This window comes from Schistocerca piceifrons, chromosome 4 (assembly GCF_021461385.2).
Source record: "Schistocerca piceifrons isolate TAMUIC-IGC-003096 chromosome 4, iqSchPice1.1, whole genome shotgun sequence".
NCBI lineage: Eukaryota > Metazoa > Arthropoda > Insecta > Orthoptera > Acrididae > Schistocerca > Schistocerca piceifrons.
The window spans coordinates 270,822,866-270,849,604 of record NC_060141.1 but is presented as its reverse complement, the minus strand read 5'-3'; positions in this window follow the sequence as shown (position 1 = coordinate 270,849,604).

Genomic DNA, 26,739 nt, shown 5'->3' with positions numbered 1-26,739 from the left:
TATTTCACACAATATACTTTTTGATAAAGTTGGTGAAGTCACCATGTCACTCGGCTACTGCCTGTGCTATTTCATGCGTAAGTGGCCGCCAAAACACGTATGCGCCAGTTATATTAGTTCTATTGCCAACTAAACAGTCAATTCTGCACCACCATAGATTTCGCAGTCCAGTGGAAAATATTTTTAAATACGTATCTTCAAGTACAAATACTTTAAAGCATTTAACTACACAAATTATAATATTAACTATCATGAAAAATTGATATTGGTCAAGACATTTCAAGCACTAGGTTATCGTAAGGGATTTACTTTCTAGCCAGTAATTTGGAACTACAGCCTGTAGCCTTTGCTATTAACAGTAAACCCCAAGTGCCCTTATTTATACATAGGCTATGAGGACTACTGTAGTTCCGCTCCTTCCCAAGATAAGCCGGGTGAAGAACTTGAGAGATGCCACATTAGACTTCGTGACTTCTACCTGAATGTCATATTTAGTGGGTTTTATATCTCAGCTTATCTCCTACGAAAACATGCTGTTTCAAAACATCAGCACACTGAGAACCTCTTGAAAACGTGTTGGTATTTATACTATTTGCGATAATTAAATATCAGGTAATGACGTATTGGTGGTAAGGATTTCAGAATGTCTATAAAAGACACAGTCACAAACTGTGTATGTTCACTGTGATGCAGCGCATAGAGACGTATTCTAAACTCCTAGGGGGATATAAAGCTTATGTTGTATTGCTTCTGATTGTAAACATACAACTGTATCGTTGACTCGATAGTCGCCTCTCTGCCGAGAGCAGAGCAACAGTGGGGAGTCGTAACGTAGCTTTCGTGGAGCGTTGGCGAAGTGTTGTGTTGATGCCGTGGCTACAGCACGTATCTTAAAAGTTATGGTGAAGTAATTGAAAATGTTTGCCGAACAAGTTTTGCGGAAACACTTGGAAAAAATTTCGATGTTGTGTAATGTATGGCAGTCCTCCTTGAATTTGTACAAATGCAAGGTAACACTAATAACAAAGAGAAATAATGTAATACTATCCGATTACGAGATAAGCTGTGAACATCTCGACCATGTCAAGTGTAGGTGTCATGAGGATAAGATAAGAGAGTCAGAAATGTGCAAGGAAATGCAGACAGTTATTTCTTCTTTCGCAATATTTCAGGGAACAGGACAGGAAACGTAGGTGTCATGAGAATAAGATAAGAGAGAGTCAGAAATGTACCGAGGAATGCTGACAGTTATTTTCCCTTTCTCAATATTCCAGGGAACAAGACAGGAAATCACAAATATTGGCTTTATGTGCCATCTGCCAAGCAGAATAATATTGGCTTAAGACTATGTATGAAGGTAAAGATGTGGATGAAACAAGTAGCTTTCATACCTCTGACCTTAGATATCTTTGGTCAAAGATTCACAAACAAAAATTATGTACAGTGTGTTTACTTTACATTTCTTCCCACTACAACTAGGACAAAAACAGCATCAGAGCGTTTTGTTAGTGCTGGTTGCTTACATTTAGGGGCACACTCACCCCCTAATGACATAATAGCATTTCACCAGCTGGCACATGTCACTCCCCCTCCATCCTACCTATGGAAATGGAAGGAAATTGAAATTTTGGCGAGAAATTAAAAAATGATGGGAAATTAAAATTTATTGACTGAAATATGAAATTTTGTGTGCTACTTTTGATGTTCAGAGACCAACTGACCTAGTTCATAACACCACCACCAGAGGGGCTGTTCTCCCCGACTCGCCACTCCCACTTCCTGCTTCTTTCCTCTCCCCTCCACTCCCATCTCCCCACCCTCTCCCCAACTCCATCTGCAAATTGGTGGAAAAAGGACGCAGTCTGTGCAAGGCTGCCAGATCAGATGGATGTAAGACTTTATTTTGTACACAGTGCAGTATATTGTTTATTTAAACAATTTGAGTTGCCACTGATGAAGCACTAGACAGTAGCTCCACCCACTTTTGTCGATAACTGCTAGATGTGGAGTGAATATTTGCACTATTAATCTAGCGCTGGAGAGTTGCTTGAGCCAGTCTAGAGAGTAGCCCAGCATGGTAAAGTTGGTTGGTGGTAATAATAACAGGACAACAAGCTATCATTGAAATACAGGGGAGAAGCCTTCTGCTGATCTACAAGTGAATACCTGCCCACTAACAGTCTAGCATTGGGAGTTGCTCCAGCCAGTCTGGCCAATAGTTCTATATTGGAAAGATGTGTGATAATGACAGAAAGCAAGCTATCACTGAGGTACAGTAGAGTAGTCTCCTACTGACCTACAAGTCAATAGAGGCTGCTCGGAAGAACATGACGTAATAGAACAGCGACCTACCGTTGCACTGTACTTGTTTTTTTCTTTACGGTAATTTCATTCCCCTGCCCCATATGGGCAACGGCACAGTCCACTGCTCTTCAGCCAATTGGCTTTACAAAAGCAGCTAACTGAAGTCTGTAGATCTCAACAAAATGGAAGTAAGTTCAACTTACTCAAGGGAGAGAAGATATAAAGTTACAGAATTTGGACATTAATTGTAAAACAAAATAATTGACTTCTGGTTACAAAAAAATTAACTTCCTTATTTAGGTATTTTTATTATTACTAAAAAAATTGCACAACTGGCGACCTGGTTACATGACATTTAAAAGGCTATGAAACCAGTTGTGTAAATTATGCAACATTTTTTACGACATTGTATGAAAATGGTTTGCATCTACTAATTATTTTTTTAAAATTTTCATGTGCAACATCACGACTGGGAGCAAAATAACAAGAACCAAAAATTCTTGTGAAGAAAACCAATCCAAAAAGGAATCGAAAGGAAACGGAATTTAAGGAAAATTTTGGAAACTATGTTGTTTGTGTGTTTCATAGCAGTAAAAGTAGCACTGCTACACAACCGCTTGCTTAGCTATGCTTGGTAGCGCCTCCTGCGTAATCATTAGATATGCCTTGCCTTAATTTCCCTTCCTAAATGCATTGTAGTGAATTTTTTCAGAACTTTTTCGTAATGAGTAACGAGAGAAAAGTTTGAAGTTGTGTTGTTATAACATTTCGTGCGACACAGAAGGAGATAAATAACGCTTGATGACTCGTGAATCGTATGTTTAAATTCTCAAAATAATATATTTCAATTTTCTGTTTTCAAAAAATTTTAATTTTAATATTCAATCAAATATGCCACAAAAATCAGTTTACATTATTGTTAACAATGGCGAAAATGCAATGAGCTAGGATGGCGTACAATTGCAGAAAAGAACATCTGAAGTATTAGCGCCATGTCTTCCACAATTAGGCGTACTAAATAGTTCAGAGATGAACATGGCCGCAATGATAAGCTCTAGTGAGCTTTCACTGAGTTCTAACTTTGAGGACACGTTCATGACAATAGATGAAAATACATCACGTATCTCCGCGAGCAACATTCTGTTCGCACAGGAAAGCATAGAAAGCGCAGATATGATTTTTGACGACACTTTACCGTCATCCATCAAACGAAGTTCAAATATTAATTTGCGGAGTACAATTGTCAACAACCAAAGTACATTAAATAGCAACCAAAATGAAGCACTTGCCGTAATACTTCAAAAACTGGATACTATGAACTCCAATTACACCAACTTGAGGGCAGACAGACAAAATACAAACACCAGTTTGCGTTCAAATATAAACACCAATTTGCGAACGGACATAAATACAAAATCTGACAGTTTGTCGCAAAACCTTACCTTAGTAACACAAGACATAAACAAAATAAAGCAAGAGCGGAAACAGAATTTTCACGAGGAAATGAATGTAAAATTTAAAGACATGAAAAAAATCTAAAACACGATGTACTTTCGGAAGTAAACAATAACATTACGAAAACAACCGGAAATTACACACTCTTAACGAACTTAACGATACAGTAGAGCAGCAAATAAAGCGATGAAGACACACACATAAACCTGGAAACTACACAAACACAATTAACTTCCACAGTAAAGAACATCTCTACCGTAGCAAACAAACTGCACAAGGATTACGAAAATGTACCAGCACCAATAGGTAAACTACTTTAAAAGTAGCATCACGTGAAATCAAATCAATCTGCGCCAAAAACGAAAGAGACAAAATTAATGAAAATTTACCCAACATAATTTCACAAGCTGAAGCAGGTACTTTAGACAAAACCAGTAACGCAGCGGAAAACGTAGTGAAGGAATGATGTAGCTGAAAAGGTTATTCAACAAAAGGAAAATGACATTATCGACAAAGTGAACACCAATTTGCAGGCTACAGAGCACAGGATACGCAACTTCTTAGGTGAAACTGATACAGAGATACAAGTTGTACACTTAAACAAAGTGCCAGCCACAGCAAACCAACGTAATGTATGCACACAGATCATTGCAAACCTTACAAACAATGCCAACAGTAATGGCAGACCACAGAGTGTAAGTTTACATGGCATGACACTAGAACCAGTAACTACGAGAACTGTAAACAATTATGTCAGCTATGTAAACACAGCACAAAGTGCAAACAGCTTGTCCACTATATTTGCTGACGAAGGTCTAGTAAGACACCGTCAATTTCCAACATTTACGAGCGAAGGTAAGAAGATGAATCCTGTTGAATTTATTAGTGATTTCCGACATGTGTTTCCTAGATGTACTTCCGTGGGCCATCTAGGTAGCTAAGCGTTGTGCCACGTATTTACAATTTGAACGGGCATTTCTTGACAAATACTGGTCAGAAGGCGTACAGGAGAGACTTAGGCGAGAGGTTTTTAACCCCGCCCCTTTTAATAGCAAATACGGTAGCTTGCGAGGGTATTTTGAGAAGTATCTCAATAAAACACGTTATTGGACGAATCCTATTTCTCATGTTGTTTTAGAAATTTGAAAAGTCGTTTGCCATCACACATTCGTGAAAAATTAATTACTACACCTGAGCACGACACAGAATATTTTCTGTCCATTTTAGATTGAACTGACTTAATATATGAGAGAAAGTAGTAACAAATAGGGTGTCAGACAGCTAAACACCACAACAACATAACTTGAATGGTCAATACAAAAAGCCAGACATGAACACACAGCAAAGCTGTTACGCGCGACCACAAGGATGCATTAACCGTGGCAATGGGTACGGGGATGGAAATGGTAGGAACAAGAGATGTAAGCAAAACTTTCCGTATAACAGGAATGATTACCATTCACAAGCTGATTTTCATGCGTTCTCTCAAAATTATGCACCGCGTGCAAATAAACAGTCTGCCGTACCAGTGGCCGGTGCACGGCAACAACAATAACGTACAGCACGCCCTACCGCAGCCAACCTTTGCGCAGTAAAATTGCAAAACGGCAACATTTCAGAACATCCATATGAACACACGAGAAAGCATGTTGCGAACTGGAAATGATACACGCTGGAGAAACAATCACACAGTATAACTGACGGAAGTTATCCCGTGTGCCGAGGTAGATACAGACTACACCGCAGGAAAACCCGAATCGGTCGTAGTTGAGCCCCATCTATAGACCTTGTAAGCGATGGGGACAAATCAAAATTTTCAAACATGTTTCGTACGATTCGATGAACAAGGAGACATAAAGGACGATCTATACCAATCTGAACTCAAATCGGCGAAAAATACATTGGAAGAACAAGTACAAGCAGTAATCAGAGTGAAAATTTTTGGTATAGGCACACAGTTAATACTTGATACAGGGTCCACGACTAATTTAATGTCTGAACCATTTTCACTGAATTAAAAAGACGGAATAAGTTTCCTGTTATGCCAGTACAAAACTGCAAAGCACAAACCGCTACCGGTGGCAAAACCAAGTTAGTAAAACACCAAGGTCTTATCACCGTGCACATTGAACAATTTTCTGCGCAGTGTAATTTTTTAATAGTAGATAAACTTATAGTCAACTGCTTGATAGGTATGGACACATTTAGAACATATAAAACTCAAATAGAAATAGGTAATGCTAAGTGTCATTTCTTTGTGAAGGACCAAAGGTTTTCTATCAGCCTGATTACCACACACAAGAGACGTATGACAAAGTAATCCCAGAACACCATGTCACTGTACACTATTCATATCCCTCCCTGTATTTGTTGAACAAGTGTGATAACGAACATGAGGCCGACACTGAAGTTAACCAGGAATTAGTAGAACAAAAGTTGCATGAATCAAATATTCTAGATGCTACACAACGACTTTTTAAATATGGAAATGTTTTTAATAAGAATCCAGGAGTAATCAAATATTATGAACATAAACTTAATGTCTACCCTCATTTTGTGTTATGTCTTACCCTATACTGTGGACAAAACGTGAAGCAGTTAAGCAGGAAATTAATAGAATGTGGAAATGGGGGATCTCACAGCCATTATTTCCACCATATTGCAGCCCAGTACTACCAGTTAGCAAACCTGATGGATCAGAACGGCTAGTTTTAGCTGCTAGAGGCATAAACAAAATCCTAGTACCAGTAAGAACAAAACCAGATAATTTAGATGAAGAATTGTTAAAATTTCATAATACCAAATATTACAGCACCCTCGACCTTAAAAACTCCTACTGGCAAATGAAGTTACATGAGGAGAGCAGAGAATACACGGCATTTGTCTGCAATGGCAGGAGTTATGAATTTCAAGTTCTACCCTTTGGCTTAAACATTAGCGCAGGCGTATTTATATCAGCTTTGGACGGGGTATTAGGAGCAGAATTGCTCAGTGAAGTTACCATTTGTGTTGACGATATGTTAATAGTCACATTAACTTCGGCATAACACATCAGAATACTGGAAAAGGTATTTCAGAGATTTGCAGAGTACAAAGAAACAGCAAATCTAAAGAAATCTAACTTTGGCAAAGAGCAAGTGAAATTTTTAGAACATATCATATCTGAACAGGGTATATTACCAGACCCAAAGAAACTAGATGCCATACGTAATTATCCACCCCCAAGGAACTAAAACAATTCAAAGCTTATTTCGGTCTAACTTCCTTTTTCCAAAAATTTAACCACAGCAGCTTATGAATAGCGATGCCTTACGTAACGTTTTGAGAAAGAATAAGCCTTGATTATGGGATGAGAGATGCCAGGAGTACTTTACCAAAATTAAAAATGCATTAATATCAGCAAACATTTTGAGTCACCCTGACATGTCTAAGGACTTCTGTTTAAGCACGGACGCCTCGTCTCAGGGACTGGGGGCATGTTTGTTCCAGATGCAAGAGGAAGAAGGAAAAACAGTACCCAAAGTCATCCGCTTTACCAGCAGAACTTTATCAGAGGCAGAAAGATCATATTCCGTATCAGAGCTGGAAAGTTTAGCAGTAATTTGGGCTTTTCAGAAATTCGAGTATTTTCTTCGGGGTAAAAACACTAAAGTCTATTGTGATCACCGATCATTATCTTTTCTCTTAACATGTTAAACCGAAGACTAGCGAGATGATGTTTGTACCTGCAGGAATTTAATTTTGAAATAAGTACATGAAGGACAGTCAGAATATTATCGCACTAGCCAGGTTGCCGCAGGGACTAGACGAGTTCAGTGAACTGTCTGAACACGATTCAGATATCCGTACATTATTGATGCAAAGTAGTACACAAAAATCAGACTACAAAAAATTTTGTAAACAGATGGGAATGATACAACACCGAGGAAAAAGCTAATACAAAATATTAACCGAAATGCAAACAACAAGGGAGGTAAATGGTATCAGTTATACAAAGGTGTTTTGTTTCACTGGAACCACGAAAGTTTTAACCATTGGTGTGTGTGCCTTCCAGAGGAATATATCGACGAATTTATCAAACATACACACGAAGTTTCGGGACACTACGAAGTAATAAAATGTACAGACAAGATTTCCAAACTTTGTAATTTTCCTAATTTACGACGACGTGTTTCACAAATATTAAGAAAGTGTGCTATTTGCCAAAGAACAAAACCATCCAGTATGCCAAAGTTTACAGAACTACACCCCATACTAACCAAAGCCCCACTGGAAATGGTTTTTCTAGATATTGCAGGACCATTTCCCAGAGCAAAAGGTGGTGTCAAATACAAAATAGCTCTTTATGATATTTTCGCAAAATACATCAAACTTTATGCTATCAAAACCACTACAGCCAGTAGCCTCATAGGGAGAACTGAAGAGGATTATTTACGATGAGTAGGGAAACCCAAAGTCATATTAACAGACAACGCAGACTATTTTGTGAGAAGAAAATGGAAACAATTCATAACCACACAGGGCATTATACACATCTTGGTGAGATTTTTCCATCCCGAAGCAAGTCCCATGGAAAGAGTGTTTAAGGAATTCAATAGATTTATAAGGACATACGCTCACAATAAGCATTCACGATGGACTGAATACATGACTCCATTTATGCAAATAGTAAACAATCTCCCCCACTCTTCCACAGGTTTCACTCCTATGAACTTATGTTTAACACAAAGCAAAATGATGAATAGGAATGCCCCATACCAAAATTACCTACTATGGAGTTAACTTTACAGGATAAAATCAAACAAGCAGTAATTACACTAGAGAATAGAGCAGAATACAGAAAGAGAATATACAACAAAAAAATAAAACGAGCACATTTTTTGAAGGGCAACGAGTCCTCTTGAGAACACATCCCAAATCGACAAAGATCGTTAAGTTAAACAAAAAATGGCAATTACTATACTCAGGACCCTTTATTATTACAAAAATACCTTATCCTGGAACTTATAGATTAATATATGACAGAACGGGGTGACACAAAGGTCTCCACCCTCACAAAGATTTAAAGGCTTTTCACGAGTAGTGACACTTTATCACAGCAGTTTTGTTGTCAGTATGTATAAGTAATGTCATGGTTTTCATTATTATTATAACGATTATCCCCGTTTTATTTTTCGAGAGTGATTGAACTTTACTCCACAATTCATTTTGGGGAAGTTTTTCTTTCCTTCTTTGTTTCACGGAAACTTTTCATACTCTCAGAGTGTTTCTTCTTGTGTTCTTCCATCCAGTTACTTTACCAGGTGAGAGCGATTTTTTTTTTTTGTTTTTTTTTTTTGGAATTTTCGCGTTTGCGATCTGGTTCGGCACCCTCTGCGATTTTTGAGACTTTTATAGTGAACTCCTACAGATCCCTCTCCTCTCTCTGTCATTCTGGACCACATTTACCCTTTGTTATAATATTGAGAGTTTTCCTTGTCTTGGAGTTTTCCATCCTGTAGAGACATGTATGAAATAGTCTTATAAGTAAATGTTACAGTTTAAAAAAATTAATATGTATATTTTGAATGAAATGTGTCTAGACTCAAGCAATTTTCTTGTTTTATAAACAAAAACAAACATTCGACAAGAGGGAAGTGTAAAAACACAGCTTCATGTGAAGTGAAATGCAAACGGGAGCTGTGTACGAATCAGCTGTGCACACTCAACAATCATGTTTACGTCAGTACTAGAGATAGACATTGACCTTGTGCAAGTGCAACAGGCTAACTCGCGGCGCAACCAGCTAGAAACAGGAAGCTACACAAGAGTCAAACTCAATTTCAAAATAAATATTAATATGTAACAATCATATTTTACTAGCAGGGAACGAAAGAATATAATGTTATATTAATATGCAAAGTGATATCAACACTAAAATATATACATTATAAGTAATAGTAAAAGAAACATACAGGACGTATTAGCTAACAAAAGGATAAAATACTGTAGGAAATGTCGAAATAACTTTCTTAACATGGTAAAAGAATAAGAGGAATAAAAATGCAAGTGAATATGTATATGAGCAAATAAGAATGAATTGTGAAAAACCATCTGCGAGCTAATGTGATGACCGAGTATAAGAGTAGCCTATGAGCTATGAAACACAATTAGTTTTTAAGTTAGTTATAAGTTTTATTATATTGCAGCGAGCAGTGCATCGACACGGCGCAGAAGAGGAGATTTACGATAGGTGTTATAGGTACCAAATGAAAACACGAGCCGCACCTCAAACAAATGATTTAATTATTAGTATGTGTTTGTGTATACGAGGTGTAGCTAGAAAAAAACCGGACTAGTACTGGTGAAACAATAAAACGAATGCAATAAGGCTGAAAGTCGCGTGACCTGTCACGTGACTCTCGCTCCGCCTACTGCTCGAGTTTCATCTGCCTCCTGCACTCAGTCTGCCCGTGGCGTCTGTTTTAAGTAGTTGACGTTTTGTCTGTGCGTCGGAAAATGTTGAGTGTACAGAAAGAACAGCGTGTTAACATCAAATTTTGTTTCAAACTAGGAAAATCTGCAAGTGGAACGTTAGTAATGTTACAACAAGTGTACGGCGATGATTGTTTATCGCGAACACAAGTGTTTGAGTGGTTTAAACGATTTAAAGATGGCCGCGAAGACACCAGTGATGACACTCGCACTGGCAGACCATTGTCAGCAAAAACTGATGCAAACATTGAAAAAATCGGTAAACTTGTTCGACAAGATCGCCGTTTAACAATCAGAGCAGTGTCTGAGTTAACAGGAGTTGACAAGGAAAGTGTTAGGCAGATTCTTCATGAAACTTTCAACATGAACAAAGTGTGTTCAAAAATGGTTCCAAAGTGTCTCACAATTGAACAGAAGGAACGCTGAAGAATGATTTGTTCTGACATCCTGGAAAACATTGAAAGTGATCCCACCTTCTTACAAAATGTTATTACTTGCGATGAATCGTGGTTTTTTACTTACGATCCCGAAACTAAACGCCAATCGATGCATTGGAAAACTCCTGGCTCTCCACGACAAAAAAAAGCACGAATGTCAAAATCGAAATTCAAGGCAATGATGATTGTTTTTTTTTTTTGACATGAAAGGGATTGTGCACATTGATTGGGTACCAGAGGGACAAACAGTGAATCAGCATTACTACATTAGCGTCCTGGCTACCCTACGTGAGCGAGTATGGAGAAAACGGAACGATTTGTGGAGAAAAAAGTCATGGATCCTTCACCAAGACAATGCCCCAGCTCACAGTGCGTTGTCAGTGAAGACGTTTTTGGCAAAACACAACATTCCCATCTTAGATCATCCACCCTACTCACCTGATTTGGCCCCCTGTGACTTTTTTCTTTTCCCTAAAGTCAAGTCAGCTTTGAAAGGAACTAGATTTGAGACTGTTGAAGCAGTAAAAGAAAAAGCGACGGAAGTAATGTATGGACTTACCGAAAATGATCTGCAGCATTGCTATGAACAGTGGAAAATTCGTATGGAGCGGTGTAGAGACCGAGGAGGAGAGTACATTGAAGGAGATAACATGAAATTGTAAATAATTGTAAATAAATGTTTTTTCCAGCATCAGTCCGGTTTTTTTCTAGCCACACCTCGTATATTGGTCATCAAGCAAATGAAGAATAAGAATATACATCGTCGCAGTACGACCACGAAATATTTTTTCCTATACATACTGACTACAAAACACACATAAACACGGAGGCATATGACCTCAGATAAAACAAATCAACTTTTATTCCATCAAATATGGACATAAACAACGGCATTTCCCCATAATTGTAAGAGATAAGTATGAAGGGATGCAAAAACTTTTACGTTACTAACTCAAAGCATTGTACCTGAGGCATTAATGCGTTTCGTTTTCATGAAACAGGAGTTCTCTCACAAATGATTTTAAGGGTGAACAGCATTTCCTCAGTAATCCATAAACCAGTAGAGTAGAATTCCTTATTCCTTCTCCAATACATGAGGCGGCGCCAAAGCGTAGTTAGGCCAGCAACACGTAATGCAGAATCATGATTTAAACGCTTCTTCATGTTTCTCCCTAGGAAAATATTAAACTCTCATAACTGATGTATGCATGACTGGAAAATAAAATGTGGATACATTAAAGGCGTATGTAGCAACAGAATCTAATGAAATTAAATAAGTTATTTGTATTTATGTACAAAGGAATTTTTTTAGGTTAGCTATTAAACTGTGTTAACCAGTAACGATAACTGAAGAAGGAAAATTGAAATGTTTTAGTATTTAAGAATTTTCTGTGTTTGATGCAAATAATTGGTGGAATGCCAGTTACAGGTGTAAGCCATTATAATATGCATTGTTATGTTAGAAATATTTATGTTAATTTTTGTGTATATTGAGTCTTATGTAAATGTTGAACTTGAAGATCTAAAAAAAAAAAAAAAATAAACCTCAAGGACTAAAAGCGATTCTCACACCAAAGTGAACAACGAAACATATAATGGTACCCAAACACGTGTGCAATAGTGCTGTGAATCAATTTTTTGTGATCTTATGCTATGCAACGACTGATATATTAATCAGCTAACTACTATTGTGCAAGCGTCACTTACCTTGACGTCGGGTATTGATGTGCTGCATTCACCCCACTGAAAAAGTGGATACGATGGAGAAGATACTTCCTGGGCCGTTTGAAAGGACATGCACCGCACTCACGTTGGAAGACCATTCCACAGCAAGATTTTCGGCAGATAGTAGAGCATTCAGTGTGAAAACGACACAAAAAGCGCGAGTGGAAGTGCGGATGACTGTACACGATAATAGTGAATAGTGTTTTATTCATCTCATAACATATAATTTCTAATAATATGATTAGTGTACAGGAGCCACGTTAAAAAAATGGATAACACAACTTAGGCCTAATCAGTACAAACAATTTTAACATTAATATAAACTTTTATTTTTCTTTCCTCCCTTTCGTGAAGGACAGCGACATTTACACACAAGACTATATGTAAATTTATCCTGCTCAAATGCTCAGTTCATCCTTCACGAACTCCTCAACAGTGTAGTAGCAGCGTTTGACAAGTATATCATATAGCTTTGTTTTCAGTGTCTCTAGGTTCGTACTCAGAACATTCTTTCCTTTTAGTTTGTCATGAATTTTCGTTGCCATATACTGAGGAGACTGTGAATATACGTTTAAGCGATGAGTGGGAAGCATAAAACTGTCTTTGTTTCTCGTGTTATACGTGTGACTGAAACAGTTTTTCTTGAAAACTCTAAATTGCTGCGTAGAAAGATGATAATATCATAGACTTGTAAGGAGGGAACTGTTAATAACTGTTGTTTTTCAAATAGTGGGTGACATGATGTCCTTGGATGGGCTGTACACATGTTCCTTGTTATTCTTTTCTGTAACTTTAATATGCACAATATATTGCTTGAATTTCCCCAAAAAATAATACCATACCTTATAACTGATTGAAAGTAGCTGTGGTATGCAATTTTCCTTGTATTCATGTCTGTTGTACCAGCTAATATTTGCATACCAAATGCAAAGCTACATAATTTGTTTAACAGGCAGTCAATATGTTTATTCCAATTTAAGTTTTTATCTAGGTTTAACCCTAAAAACTTCACGGAATCCACTTCTTCTATATCCTGATTTTTATGAGTTATTTTAATTTCTTGGGGCTTTGACTGTTTTGTTCTGAATTGGACCATGAGGGCTTTGGGGATATTAATCCATTCAGTTGGAACCATGTTTCTAGTTTGTTCATAGTGTTTATTATGTAGAGAGGGATGTTTTCTGGCTCCTGTTTTTCAATTAATCTGCAAATAAAATCGATGGAGCATTTATGTTGTTTGGTAAACCATTAACATAGAACAAAAACAAAATAGGTCCTAGAATCGAGCCTTGAGGGACACCTTGGGCTACTGTTTTCCATTTTGATTAGTAATTTGCTGCATTTGATGAGACAATCACTCTTTGTTTCCTATTTGATAAGTATGAAGTAAGCCAATTTAGAACATTACCCTTGATCTCATACTTGTCAAGCTTACAGATGAGCAGTACATGATTTACAGTCAAAGGCTTTTGTGAGATCACAAAAGATTCCTGCAACTTTGTTATGGTTGTCTAATGATGTGCTGATCTTCTCAATAAACTTGTTAATTGCATCAATAGGTACTTTTGACACGCTGGAAACTAAATTGGTTTTCCATAATAATATCATATTTCCCCATAAAATTTCGAATCTGCATAGCAGCAGCAATTTCAGAGATTTTTGATAGGACTGGAAGGAGGGAGATAATTCTCCATATCCTCTCTAGACCCTTTTTTGAGCAACAGTTTTACTTCTGCAAACTTCAGCACCTCTGGGAAGCTTCCTTGCTCAAAGGATTGTTTTATTATTTTATATAGTGGGTATCCTATTATTTTACACACAAATTTAAGGACTTTTGCTGGTATTCCATTCTAACCAGCAGAATTTTTGTTTTTTAGTTTTAATATAATTTTTTCTACTTCTATTATTGAAACTGTTTTGAATTTTGTGAGGCATTCAATGTTATGATTTAGTCCAAAGGGACATACATTATTCTCATAATCTGCAACATTAACCTCTGGTTTCCTTACGTTAATGAAGAACTCATTGAAGCATTCTGAAATTTGAGCCGGATTTACAATGATCTCATCTTCAAGCTTAATTGTACTAATTCCATGTCTAGAGGCTTTGATACCTAATTTGCGTTTTACAACTGAACACACTGCCTTTGATTTATACTCACGTTTTGAGATTAATTAATTATTTGACATTTGCTTTGCTGCTTTGACAACTTTCTTAAATCTACTTTTGTATTGTTTAACATATTCAATAAATTCAATTTTTATATTATGTCTTAGTTCCTTATGTAGCTGCCTTTTCTTTGCACTGGAGATTTTTATATCTTTAGCGATCCATTTTAATTTTGTCATTTTATTACAATAAATTTTTTGTGGAAACATTTCATTGAAAACACTTAGAAAATCCCTTAGAAATGCTTCAAAATTTGCTGTGCATGTAATATTTTTATCAAAGTGCCATTCTGTCTCCTTCAGCTTATCATGGAATAGAGTCAAAGTTTCTTGGTTGAAGATCCTTTTTACATAAGCTTTTTTACACGGGACTTCTCTACCTGTTCTGGGTAGCTCAATGAATAATGCTGAATGATCAGAAATTCCTAGATCTAGACAAAATTTATATCCATCTTCAAATATGTAATTCGTTAAAATATTGTCAATGCATGTAACTGACTGAGCATTTTCTCTTGTTGATTCAGAAAAATTTAATTTGAAACCATATTTTTTTATTAAGTCTGTAAATTTTGATACATCACATGTTTCATTCAACACATTGATGTTGAAATCAGCAGCATCTACAATTTTTTTCCTCTTTTCTTTACTGAGGTATTCTAACAAACTCTGAAATTTACGTAGGAAATGCTCAGTTGTCACTTCCCTGGGATTCTATAAATTGATATTATAACAACGTTTAAGTCCTTTAACTCAACACAGCAACCCTCAAAAATACACTCTTCATTAAAACAATTGAAGTCACATCTTACATGGTAATCTAAATCAGAATGAATGAGTATGCATGAACCTCCTCGTGACTTATTTATCCTGCAAAAGCTGGTATCTACCTTGAAGTTTTCAATTTTTTTAAAGATTTTTATGGTATCACTACTAAGCCAGTGTTCATTCAAACAAATTACTTTAACATTTAGAAATTCAAATAAAAAAAGCTTGTAGCTCATCTAACTTAGAGCTTCTGTCACATGAGTATTCAGCACTTAAACCATTTATATTACAATGCATTATATAGTTACTACTAAGATCATAAATTTTATTTTTTAAAGACCTAATATTTAATAATGAGCCATCCTCACAAAAGGGTAGGTCTGGATTCTTTTGTAGCAGCCCATCAGCTTGCTCACTTGGCTTGTACATTTCTTTGTCACTTTCATATTGTGTACTTACATCCATAGTTACATTCTTGACAGCACTGGATCTGGACGGTGCTGAAGTGATTTCCCTGGTGCCTGCCATAAAAAATCACTGTTCCTCTCTGGAGCTTTCCTTGTTCTGGAAGACACACGTACAGCAACTTGTTTGTCTTCCAGTATTTTTGGAGCTTGCAAAATTTGTGCTTCATTTCTTTTTGGCTTGAACTATTTCGTAATTTGAGTTTTTTTCCCAATTTGAATGTTACTTTCTGGCCTATTGGTTTTAAACAATTTCGTGATTTGACACTGATTGATGGCTATATTGTTCGCTGCATGAAGAGAACGCTTTGTTACTTGCGATCGATTGCCGTAAGTACCTCCTTTCCTAATGCATTCAAATGAAGACCGTGAACTGTATGGAGCCTTTGCTCCGAACTGTTTATGTCAATAACGTCTGCATTTACGAATTGAGTACATATTTCACTGAAACTTTTGTTTGCGGCATGAATTTCACTGTTTACACACGACCACCTCGGTAAATCGTGACGAAGCGGGATATTTACAATGAGTACATTCGTGTGAGATAAATTATTGAGGCATTTGCTCAATTCTGTGCTAGCCTTGAACGACTCATTTCTATATACGTCATTTGATCCTTCCAGCAATACAACAAAGTCATCCTTACACAAACTAGTTACTTCACGCAATTTTGTAAGGTTTTTCGGTTCACTTAATGGAGCCCTAGGCTTCACGAAACCGTTTGCCCTGTAATTGTATTTTTCTGTTAGCACTGCATCAATTCCACGGCCGTGGCTATCGCCTAACACACACATTTTTTTCGTATTTTACAATGTTAGCAGTCGGAAGTTCATCGAGCAACGGTTTGTTTACTTTTTGTGGTTCATTTCGTAACTTTTCGACTTCGGCTGGCGTGTTCATTGAATCTTCAGTAGTGAATACTCCCACACGATCGTTGTACATTCTAGTTTGACAGTTTTTACGCATTAAAGTTTCACTGTTTGTACACATTAAAGTTTCACTGCTGCTTTGAGATTGTACTTTCTGAGTGCAGTTTTTATGCATTAAAGTTTCACTGTTTATACATACTTAAGTTTCACGGCTATTTTGCGATTGTACTTTCTGGGTGCAGTTTTCTCCCGTCATTGTTTGCCACTTGTTTGCAGAGGTCGAGTCTTCTTGCTTCTTCAGCGACTCACATTTTTCCGCATGAAGTTTCTTTAGGTTCAGCTTTAAAGCACGGATTATAATTTGTAAACTGGATATTCGTTCGTTTAGCTCCGAGAACTCGTCCTTACAATTTACACACGCATTCTTTTTACTACCGAAATTTACTTTTTTTCGCAAGGATACACGAATTACTTTTACACTCTCCGCCATCTTGGCAACCAGTCATGCTTAGAATATTAACGGCTCTTGCACAGCCAACAAACATATTTTGTGCACATGTGCACAGGGACTAGCAATGTTGCCAAAAGGACAAGTAACAACTCTTAGAGCCCCCTCATGTAAATTGTCATTCCACAAGTACGTTGTGTATTTCCGGTAAGATAATCTGCAAGACAAGCTGACGTCTCCAACCCAAATTACAAATAAAAATACGCCGACAAATAAAGGTCGTTGTATCTCTTTTGGCACAAACTTAAATTTAATCTATACAATTACATGAAAAACACTGTGCGCTTCCACTGCATATCACTGCACAGTGTGGGAGTAATTGTAGGGCCCATTGGTACGTAGGAAGAGCGAAGGATAACCACTGTAAGTGCCTGTGAAAGATGTATTATGCTACACCAGAAGTCGAGAACAAATGACAAAGACCTTATTCAATTTTTTATGAAAATTACATTACCTACACGGTCAAGAATCAAAAGTTTTGTGGCATCGGAAGAAGCACCTAACAGAAGTCTGTAGATTTCGACAATATGGAAGTAAGCTCAACTTAATATGGACTCAAGGGAGAGATGATATAAAGTTACAGAATTTGGACATTAATTGTAAAACAAAGTAATTGACTTCTGGTTACAAAAACAATTAACTTCTTTATTTAGGTATTTTTATTATTATTACTAAAAAATTTGCACATTAGCTTATTGATAACAGTGTGCTGAATGATCTTGAGAATAAATATCAGTAATTCCATGCCACTATTTGCTTTCCATTCTTTTAAAATGTATTGGAGTTCATAACATATTTAAAATAAATGCTGGTTATTTTATTGACCAGGCAATGTGCATTTAAGGCTGTAGTAATGACAGCTGAACAATGGCAATATCATATTAGTAACATCCAGTTTAACTCGATGCTTGCCATTAAAAGAGGTTGCAAAATTTTTGAAAATTAAGGTTAGGATGGGGAATAATGATAATACTGATTAGAAACATTGTATCTTTCAAATAAATGTTATTAATCTAATCAATACAAAGAAAAATATAAGAGCAGCTTATGCTAGCAGTTCAAACAGAGAAGGACAACCAGAAAAAATTAAGAAGAAACCATCCATGAGTTAGCAATTGTTTTTTAAACAAAATAAGAATGAAATTCTGATCACAGATTCTATAAATTCTAGAAATATTTTTGATATTTTCAGAGAACTTGTTAAGTTTACGTGTTTTTACATATTGTGCTATTATAGAGTCCCTTTGAATAGCATTGTCACAGTTCCCTTTTTTGCAGCTTGAGGACGCTATTCAACAAATCATCACCTGATGTCCGCACACACTTAATTGAGTCAATATTAATGTCATTTCACACACATGCGCACACACACACACACACACACACACACACACACACACACACACACACACACAGGGTGTTCATTTTAAATGAAGACATTGAAATGTCTCGAAAATTACACGTCAGGTCTAAAAATGTTATAATTTCAATTTGTTTGTGTCAGAGGGGGGCAATGCTATGACGTTTCCAAAAGACACCAGTTGGTGTCTCCATGCAAAAAAATACAATAAATAAAATAAAAAACCACACTGGATCCGCTACCCACCCCATGTATGGGTAGTGGGCAGCAGCTTTGAAATCTTCAATGGGAACCCCCATTTTTTACAGCAGATTATGATTTTATGATAAAATCTAAATGCCTTATGGCTGAAGTATTTTCTTCATTTTGCCACAGATGGCACTGTAATCAGAAGAATAGAAATTATTACACAGTCGTAATTTACAACATATTATTCAATGGCCCTGAATATCCAATGGCATGTGGGACCCCATCTCCATGCTGCGAGGGTAGGACAGGCCAGTATTTCTTAACTTCTGATTGGTAACCCAATTTGCAACATTGGGCTACTTGATGCCCCACCATAACCACATAGCAAGGAGGGTTCCTACTTGGTACTGGATATTCAAGGGCTATTGAGTAGCATGTAAATTACGGTTGGGTGCCCATTTCTATTCCTCTGATCATGGCTCCATCTATCCCAAAACAAACAAAATGCTTCAGCCAAAACGTATGTAGATTTTGCCTTAGAACTGTTATCTGCAATAAAAAGGGGGCCTCCCACTTAAAATATCAAAGTTGAACCCACCACCCACGCATGGGGTGGGGTGGGTGTTGAGTGTGGTATGATTGGACATCCTCCTCTAAGACAAATAAATTGAAACTATGACTTATTTTGATATGATGTGTAGTTTTCGAGATATTTCAATGTCTTTGTTAAGAAATGGCCTTCCTGTGTGAGTGTCTCTCTCTCTCTCTCTATCTCTCTCTCTCTCTCTCTCAGCTGATCAGTTCCAGTCATTCCACTAGGAAGGAAGTACACAGCTCATGTTGTCTGTAGTTCAAACATGCCTAGATGGTTAATACCACTATTTGATCGCGTCCACATTCTTACGTTGTGCCGGGAAGGGCTCTCAAAAAGGGAAGTGTCCAGGCATCTTGGAGTGAAACAAAGCGATGTTCTTTGGGCGTGGAGGTGATACAGAGAGACAGGAACTGTCAATGACATGCCTTGCTCAGGCCACCCAAGGGCTACTACTGCAGTGGATGAGCGCTACCTACGGATTATGGCTCGGAGGAACCCTGACAGCAACGCCACCATGTTGAACAATGCTTTTCGCACAGCCACAGGATGTCATGTTACGACATCATGGGCAGCATGATGCACAACTTCACTCCCATTGTCCATGGCGAGGTCCATCTTTGCAATCATGACGCCATGCAGCATGGTGCACATATGCCCTACAACATGCCAAATGGATCGCTCAGGATTGGCATCAAATTCTCTTCATTGATGAGTGTCACATGTGCCTTCAACCTGACAATTGTTAGAGATGTGTTTGGAGGCAACCTGGTCAGCCTGAACACCTTAGACACACTGTCCAGCGAGTGCAGCAAGTTGCACATTCCCTGCTGTTTTGGGGTGGCATTATGTGGGCCAACGTATGCCACTGGTGGTCATGGAAGGTGCCGTAACAGCTGTACGATATGTGAATGCCATCCTGTTCATTTATCGGACTTCTTCCTCATATGCAGGCTGCGGGTGTGACATGACTTCTTTGTGGTGCACGGAAGAAAATAAAAAGGCTTCATATTTTTGCACTGAGAGAAATTATTATTCAGATACCGTGAAAGCTACTGCACGCATCTCATATCAAAACACGTCCTCTCTCCATGAGAACTAAAGGCATATGGTGACAAAAAATTGAATGAGGTCTTTATCATTTGTTCTCGCCTTCCAGCGTAGCAAAATACATCTTTTGCAGGCGCTTACAGCTGTTATCCTTGGCTTTTCCTGCGTACCAATACACCCAACAGTCACTGATTATGTCGATTTTCACCTCAGCTTCTGTTATTAGGATAATTCCTCTTTCTCTTCTAGGCAGCAATTAAAGACAATCAACTTTTTATGTACAGTTAAAGAACAAGAGTAATTCTGCAAGTTTCGCAGGAGAGCTTCTGTAAAGTTTGGAAGGTGGAGACGAGGTGCTGGCAGAAGTAAAGCTGTGAGGATGTGGCGTGAGTCGTGCTTACAAGGGAACCTCCCCATCGCACCCCCCTCTGATTTAGTTATAAGTTGGCTCAGTGGATAGGCCTTGAAAACCTGAACACAGATCAATCGAGAAAACAGGAAGATGTTGTGTGGAACTATGAAAAAATAAGCAAAATATACAAACTGAGTACTCCATGGAAAAGATATGTAACATCAAGGACACTGTGAGCTCATGGTCGCAATGGTCCCGTGGTTAGCGTGAGCAGCTGCGGAATGAGAGGTACTTGGTTCAAGTCTTCCTTCGAGTGAAAAGTTTAATTTTTTTATTTTCAGTTTATGTGACATTTTTTATTTTCAGTTTATGTGACAAACTCTTACGTTTTCATCACTTTTTTGGGAGCGATTATCATATCCACAAGAAAACCTAAATCGGGCAAGGTAGAACAATCTTTTTACCCATCCGCCAAGTGTATAAGTTAGGTGGGTCGACAACATATTCCTGTCATGTGATGCACATGCCGTCACCCGTGTCGTATAGAATATATCAGATGTGTTTTCCTGTGGAGGAATCGGTTGACCTATGACCTTGCGATCAAGTGTTTTCGGTTCCCATTGGAGAGGCACGTCCTTTCGTCTACTAATCGCACGGTTTTGCAGTGTGGCCGCAAAACAGAGACACTAAACTTATTACAGTGAACAGTAAACTAATTACAATGAACAGAGACGTCAATGAACGAAAGGACAGATCATAACTATGCGGAAATAAAAAAAGTAAAATTTTCACTTGAGGAAGGACCTCCCCTTCCGCAGCTACTGACGCTAACCACGAGACCACGGCGCTCCTATGTTAACATTTTCCTTGATGTTGGATATCTTGACCATGGACTACTCAGTTTGTATATTTTGCTTATTTTTTTCATAGTTTCACACAACTTCTTCCTGTTTTCTCGATTGATATGTGTTCAGTTTTTCAAGGCTTATCCACTGTGCCAGCGTATAACTAAATCTGAGGGGGGTGCGATGGGGAGGTTCCCTTGTTAGGTAGCTCAGTTGGTAGAGCACTTGCCTGCGAAAGGCAAAGGTCCCGAGTTTGAGTCTTGGTCTGGCACACAGTTTTAATCTGCCAGGAAGTTTCAATTCTACTGTGTTCAACAATAACTTCTGATCTCTACCGTCTATCTGCCAATCAAGCAACATTACAACTCTTCATTTGTTTTTGTGGCATTAAAGGTTACTGGGCATGCAGTCTGGCAGATATGGAGTTCCTGATTGTGTTTAATGACAAATTCTTCCATCCTTGCCCATTTTGCTTCTTACTTCTACACTACTGTTTCCAGTGCCCAACCACCCTAACTTGTTACATTGTGTTTGTGACACTATTCTGAACGAGGCCCACAGGCCTACATCTAGAACACTTAATGCCTACAGAGAAGACACTCCTTTTGCATTATATACCTGTCACTAGGTCTACTTCTTTTAGATCCATGGCTAACGTGATGGCTGCAGCATGTCCTTCAGGTTCTTCGTATGGACCCTCCTTCACATATTGAGTGGAAGTCCCTTTAGAAAACCAACCAATTCTCTATGTTCCCCTCCTGAAGAATAACTTTGTTTGTCTCATCACTTCCCACCAACTCACAGATATGAGAAAGGCTTCTACTGATTCATTTTGCCTCTGTGACACCTCACTTAGCTGCTCATGGAAGACCTCATACTACTCTGTTTGTTATAGCACAGCTGACCCATTCTTTAAGCTGCTCTAATGTAAACACATTCTTTGATTCATGATACTCATTTATACCTTTACATTAACCATTAAGAACAACTTGGCCACCTATAATAGCTGTCTATCTGTCCAGAAACCAAACCTAGAATCTGCTTCTAGATCACCATGAATGAACATCCTTGTCTTTCCCAAAAGGGAGTTAATAAATCTAGCAGCAGTTGAATGCAATGAAGGAGTGATAAATTGGACGAAGCCCTACCCTCTCTCAAAGCAGCTAATCGCTCATGCACCTGCTTGTTGTTTGCCTTTAACTGGGCTACTTGCTTCATCAAAGACTGAATCGCATTTTGTGAGGACACACCTTGTATCTGAGCCTGACATTGTGTAATCTTTGCCCAAAAAAATTAAAAAAATCAATCAACAAAGAAAAACAGAGGCAACAACAATTAACAGAACTGTAATAGTAATACACTGCTATTAATTTTTTCATCTGATTGTAAGTCAACTTGATTTTGTACACTGCTCAGCAAAATGTCCCCATCATTGGCACATGTGACAGTAGGTGACGATTGCACACACAGCATTCTCTGAGCCAGCATGCTGCACTGGGTTCACCTCACTGGGTGCAAGTGAGCATGATCTTCCCTAGTACTCCCACAGACCAGGGAAAGATCAGCAGGTGCCTCATTCCTCACAAACTCCATCTTCAAGTTCTTATAACAGTCACCTTCCCAACCATTATCTTCGCACACAGACAGGAGAATGAGAAAAAATCATAAATCCACTCATAGCACTGTGTTGTTGAAGCTGAGAGTTGGACCTGATAATTATCTCCAAGATCCAGATGTCAGTAGCAACCAAAAACTTCTGACACACAATGTATCAGTTGGGATTGATGACCACTTTGGTGGTAGTGAGGATGGTTGTGATATGTCAGGAGGTCTGCAGTTCAGCACCCAGGGCAGTGTTGCAGTGGTGTGGTTGCAGCTCATAGTGTTCTTCGTGACTAGCCTTGGCTGGTGAAGCATGTTGGTGCCAGCAGTGGTTTGTCATAAAATTGCACATGGCATGTTCCCTCAGGTGATGGCAGCAGCTGGCGGAATGGTGCATTCAGCACAGTATCAGAAGAGCTGATGCAGGATAGTGGGTGTCAGCCAATGGTGGACAGCAAAGATGGTCATGGCAGCTGGCCCTCTGTGAGGAGCAGGGTTGGTGGAATCAAACTGCAGCCCTCAGCACAGAAGGTGGTGGTGGTGTGTGCCTGCATAGAACAGGTATCAAGTGATGATCTGTCAAGGAATCGGTGCTGGTTGAATAATCCCTTTATTTCATTACAAAAGCGTATAAGTGGACTTACTTGGTGGTGGATTCTTCTTTTCCTCAGTAACACTTGAAGTTCATAGTCTCAAAATGAAAAACTCTTTGGAAATTCTACATATGTTCAACAATAAGAAATGCAACATTAAATATTTTCAGGTTTACTAGTACACACTTTTATTTTCCTCAACATATTATTAAGTAATGACCAATTTTTAATAATTAACAGTAATTTCCTTATAAAGCTCTCATAAAAGCTGACCAGTCAATATCATTAAACAACCAAGTACAGTACCCCTATATCTTTGCATCTTAAATAGAAGTCACAGTCAACACTACCTCATTTAGCCAGTTTGTTAATGTTGTTCAATATTACCTTATAACTCACTGAACTCATTCTCAATTATGTCTGATTAATCGTTCACTGACTGAAGTTCAACAGTCAATGACAGTGAGCATAATTGTCCTTTAAAAGCATAGTTAACCAAAGCTGATGCAATGAATCAGAAGTTTATCGACGTATGTATCCTATTAATCAAAATAGCAATGTTGATGCCAACACATAATTGCAAACTCTGTATATGGAGATGTTAACATACTCTAAACTTATGGTGAATTGCAACAAATAAATGTATATTTTGTTGTTACTGAGTGTGGATGCCATGTTGTTAAATAACTGAGTGACACATACATGTCAGCTTGGATATTGCAGCATGCAGACTTTTATACAGACGAACTTTCAAGGAGATGTCTACCTGCTGATTGTCTGGTGGTTTCTGGTGGGTGATTAGAGGGAACAGTGTGGTGTTGTGTGCAAAACTCCCCCCCCCCCCCCCCCTCCTTGATTACTGAACTTATGCGAAGTTGCTTTGCTGATCTTCTTTTAAGGATAACCGGCTGCGATGGTCGGCCCCACTTCTTCTGCAAAGATAAGATGCTGTTTCGGAGGAAGTTTCTTTACTCTTAAAATAACTCCATACAACTGAGATGCTTTGAACTCAATCCCACTATATTTTCACAACACATTACAGTTTTCACATACAGGAATCATTTTTTGTAAGTTCAACAATTTCTGGTCCGTCAGATACTATTAGGGTAGACTGGGGCAATGCCGACACCTGGGGCAATACCGGAACGATAGGTTTTAGTTGTATTTTGATAGCAGAGTGCTGCTGCATAGAGCTGCGCCCTTGCTCACAACACCACAACTAGCGCTCACTGTGTTTCTGTCTTCTACGCACGCCAGTGTTTTTGTGGTGTTTTATCTTAAAATTTTATAGTTTTTAGTGCAAAGAAGGACTTCACGATAAGGTAATACTCCAATCATTTGTGTCACTAAAATACAACATATACAGCTAGATATCACATTTCAACGAACATTTTGGTATAGTAGTTGTAACATTTCAAAGTGTGTAGTAGTCTGTAGGGTTAGGTATGCGCCATCTTTTCCCTCCGGGGTAATGCCAACATCCCACTACAGGGCAATATCGACAGGGTGTCGGTATTTCCCCATTTGTCCTAATATCTTATAGGGGATTGTTAATGCCTAAAAGTTTGTTTTTATTGTATTCCAGATGGTGAGATCGAGAAAATAGACGACTGAAAGGGGTAAATGGGATGAACAAATTCTTAAAAGGGCATTTGAGCTAGTTGAAAAGTGGTATATCAGTAAAGAGCGTCACTGCGGAATTAGGAATTCCCAGAATTACGCTAAATGATTGCTTAAAAGCAAAATCAGCAGTCAAACCAGTGTTGGGAAGAAAATCCTAATTCACACCTGAATAGGAAGCTATTCTAGCTGACCATATAAAGCAATTGTCAAACCAGTTCTATGGTCTCACATTAACAGTCTTACGCCGACTTGCATACAACCTTGCAGAAAACTTAAATATTAAGCACAGCTTTAACAAAGGAACAAAAATGGCAGGTGAGGATTTGGCAGCCAGTTTCCGCAAAAGGAACCCAATCTTAAGCCTAAGGCAGCCTTCTGCAACAAGCCTTAACCAAACTCTGGCTTTTAATATATCTGAAGTTGAGTTATTCTTTTCTTACTTGGATGAAATGTATCAAAAACATCGATTTAAGGCAACAAGAGTATTCAATATGGATGAAACTGGGATATCAACAGTTCAAAAGCGAGGAAAGGTTTTTGCCCCTAAAGGCCAACATCAGGTAGGCTCTGCGACAAGTTGAGAATGAGGGAGGAATATTATGGTGGTCTGCGCTGTAAGTGCCTCTGGGATTAACATCCCACTCATGTTCATCTATCTCTGGAAGTGGGTGTCTCCTCAGTTGGAAAAAGTAGGGCCATCTGGGGCCATATATAGATGTTCACATAACAGATGGTCAAACAAAGATCTTTTCAATGATTGGCTTAAGCACTAAAAGAGAATGCCAAACCAACCAAGGAAGACCCTGTGTTATTAATTATAGACAACCACGGAAGTCACATCTCGCTAGACAGCGATGAGTTTTGAAGAGCTAATTATATCCATGAGGTTTCTATACCACCACATATGTCACACAAATTGCAGCCTTTAGATTTGGCTTTTTACGGTCCTCTCGAGAAGGCGTTCAACATTCAGTGTGACAGGTTCTTAAGGGCTAATCGCTTGGAGAAGATATCAGTTTATGATATTAATTCGATCTTCAATGAAGCTTACATGAACGTCTTAACCATGGAGAAGGGTATATCAGGATTTGGTGCAGCACGGATCTTCCCGTACAAACCAGAAAAGTTCAGTGATTTGAATTTTATCTCTGAGAACAGAATCCAAACTCTGGTCATCATTGACCCAGAAAATGTTGACGAACCAACAAATGGTGATGGTGTTGACAATGGGTTTAATGCAGTCACTGAGAAGCCTGCAAACACAAATCAGGCAAGGGCTCAAAATTCACAGTATCACACAGCATTCCTGGAAAACCGCCAACTTGAATTTGACTGGACCTTATGCTAATCCAGTAGCTTGTTCC